The 3220-nt window shown below is 36.2% G+C and overlaps 1 protein-coding gene across 1 annotated transcript in view; it reads right to left on the reverse strand.

The window, feature by feature from the left end:
- Positions 1-1282: 1282 nt before the first annotated feature.
- LOC109854914 overlaps positions 1283-3220 on the reverse strand; it is a 32863-nt gene continuing 30925 nt past the window's right edge. The window contains exon 4 of the mRNA XM_020428517.1: positions 1283-2611. The gene's annotated coding sequence lies outside the window, so the exon portion shown is untranslated. The remainder of the gene's footprint in view (positions 2612-3220) is intronic.

Below are 3220 nucleotides of genomic sequence, written 5' to 3' on the forward strand. Positions count from 1 at the left end.
ATTTACAAGTGAACTTGTCATAGGTGTATACATATATATGTATACACTTACAAGTTCCGCTCAACATCCTGTGAACGGCTCGTATTGGCCTTATATACTTAGGGTGTAATAATTTTAAATAATGAAGTATAAAGTATAAACATATAAAGTATTTGTATGTGTGTAAAATTAAGAATCATTTTTAAAACCTAATTTTAAAAATACCTAAAAAATATTGAAAAACTTGTTACGTTTAATATTTACATCTGCGATAAGTATTTCTTTTAATAAACGTTCGGTCATTAGAAACATTTATCTTGTTTCCTCAATTTGTGTGTATGTCACACGCGCACAAGCATCAACAACAAAACGCGGCGCGTTGAGATTTTAAAATAAATATACTGCACTTTTTATTAAACTAATTTTTTTTTTTTTTTTACATCTCATTTCTTCTATCTGTGGAACTTAAAACATTGCTCGTTCCTTTCATCAATTGCGATTGTCTTAATCAACAAACTCCTCGAATTATCGATTCGCTTATAAGAGAATAATTTTTGTTTAGTTTTATAATCTCTCGTACGTTTTATTTTTATTTCACGTATTATTATCACATATGTAGCGCGCGATTGTCAAGCTCGTAGCTGGGCAAGATTGAGCTCATAGCCCAATGTCGCTTATGAGCTCATGCGGTTTAGATTACAGGCACGCCCTCCGTCATCTATCGCGTGAGATAGAAACGCCGCCGCCGGCTCGACGTTCGTCGAGAGTAATCGTCTAATTAAACAATAATCTATCCCGCTCTCTCTCTCGCGAGCGATTTATTTATGCACACATTGACTAGTAGTAATACATGGTTTTGGCATCGTTAATTGTACATCTAACTATTGCATTAAACCAGTGGCGTAGAAACCGCGTTGCGCTCTCGTATTACATTAACCCACATTCGCGAAATCACATGTGTCGTTACGATAATACAATTATGTTCGTCGCGTCGATACAAAGCTTTTTTTTTTTTTTTATCATAACCGAACAGTCGCTTTCCTCAGGTTCTTGCGGTGAAATTTTGTTGTTGTTCGTTTGATTCAAGAAATTAATTATTCCAATTATTGGGGTTGTGCACAATTTTGTCTTGAGGTTATTTATAATTTATGAATATAAGGACATGAAGAGCCGTTCGCAGGATGTTGTGCGTGAATGTGATTAAATATATATATATATATGTATACACATATATATTTCGAAATAATTTTTTTCCTCCATATAGGATGCTGGATTTGCATCACATATATATGAAGGACCCCGTATACTCTCCTAACTAATTTTAAAATATTGCGAAAAAAACTCCTCAGCCAGGAGTCGAACCTGGAATATCTCCGGCTGTCCTTATATCCATATACTATAAAAGACTTATTGAGACTTAGAGTAATCTCTATTTATCACTAATTATTATTTATAATTTGTTCTTATTTTCTTTTTACTTATAGTGTCTGCGCCGTGTTTTCGCTCTTGTTGTTACATAATTTAATTCCGTTTTCGCTTGGAAAAAAAAAATATATACATATATATATATACATCGCGTGTATTAAAATACCCCGCTCGACTTGTTAACACAATTTTGACTTCGCCGTTAATGAAAACGCGCGTGTATCCGCTTCACAAAGCTTCGCTTCAAGACGCGTTTATTTGAGAAGTCCTCCTCATCGAGGATTCTCTTATCTGTAGCACACGCACCTACGATACTCTCGCCTTACGTGTAAACTCACGAGAGTCTCTCCCGGAAGGAGCAAACTTTTTCCTCACACGAATCTAAAAATAGTGCGATCGACGTCGAACTATAATACACAGCCACGTTACTCGCGTCGTCAAACCGCGCTCCTATAAGATCCTATTTTCGAGACGCGTAGTTGCTCAGCGACCTCATTTTAAGTCGAAACATCATCTACTGACGCAAAAAGTAATTATACACACGTACCTATTGCAGATAAAAAAAAAAAAAAACGCAAATCAAAACAATTTTTGCGCAAAGACTATTGTCTATTATAAAAAAAGTAACAGTTCATCTTTTCTAAGTTGTTAATCAATGAGAGAATTAACTTTCAACTCTCCCTATTATAAAAAAAAAATTATCTTCTAATTTATGGCAACTATATAAATCGTTCTTTTACAGACTCGCAACAATGGAACAATAATCTCTTATTTCTATCGGTGTGTTCTCTATTCTGCAAAAGTGTCAATGAATGTTTTTACTTATTCGCTTACGAAGAAACTTTTGAGGAGCTAGTTTTTTCGCGAAAATTGCAAATTCTACGCCATTTACGCGAATTCAAAATACTGGCACTTTGGTACAAAATCGCGTGAAGAGATTCCTGACTTGATATATTGATCGATAATAGATTGATCAATGACTGGCGTAAACGAGATCGCTACCGCGAAATATCGCCTCGATCATGGACTTCCGGTTGAACTCGCCGCCTCGGGACTCTATCGCGGCCACCAGTCGCTGATATCGCTTCCACGCGGTCACCGACGCCGCTTCCTTTTCCGGTCGGTCCTTGATCTTCTTGCACACGTCGCAACCGCTCTCGACCGCAGCTTCGGAAGTCTGGCAGGCCGTCTCCGTATCCGGTATCATCTGCAAAGTCGCGATTGTGAGTGAATCGCGATACTCGTCGTTGGGACTCTCAGTCGGATCGACGGCACGGGAAATTACACCGCGCGAGTTATTTTATTATAATTCTGAGAAAGGTTTGAAAATTAAGTTACTAAGGTTGTTATCTTTTTTTTTTTTTTTTATTAATTTGTGTTGTTATTAGACGAACTAATTTTAAAATATTGCGAAAAAAACTCCAGGAGTCGAACCTGGAATCTCCGACTTTCCGTGCCATCGCCTTTCCTGTTAGGCAACAAACTCCTGGCCGAGGAGTTTTTTTCGCAATATTTTAAAATATTTTAAAATTAGTTCGGGGAGTATTCGGGGTCTCTCATATGTGTGATGCAAATCCAGCATCCCGTATGAATTTAAGAATTGAGATTTCAATTCAAAAAACACTCACTTGTAAAAATTTACAAGTGGAAGTTGTTACATGTGTATATATATTAGGTCTAACGGAAAGTTCTGTCCGTTTTTGGAATAAAACAAAATACAAATTTTTCTTAATTTTTCAAAAATGGGATATACAAATTGCCCTCACGCTGGCAAGAAATCATTAATAATAATGGCAATTATATTATTTAATAAAGT

Source organism: Pseudomyrmex gracilis, unplaced genomic scaffold (assembly GCF_002006095.1).
Source record: "Pseudomyrmex gracilis isolate BER0280 unplaced genomic scaffold, ASM200609v1 scaffold_75, whole genome shotgun sequence".
NCBI classification, from domain to species: domain Eukaryota; kingdom Metazoa; phylum Arthropoda; class Insecta; order Hymenoptera; family Formicidae; genus Pseudomyrmex; species Pseudomyrmex gracilis.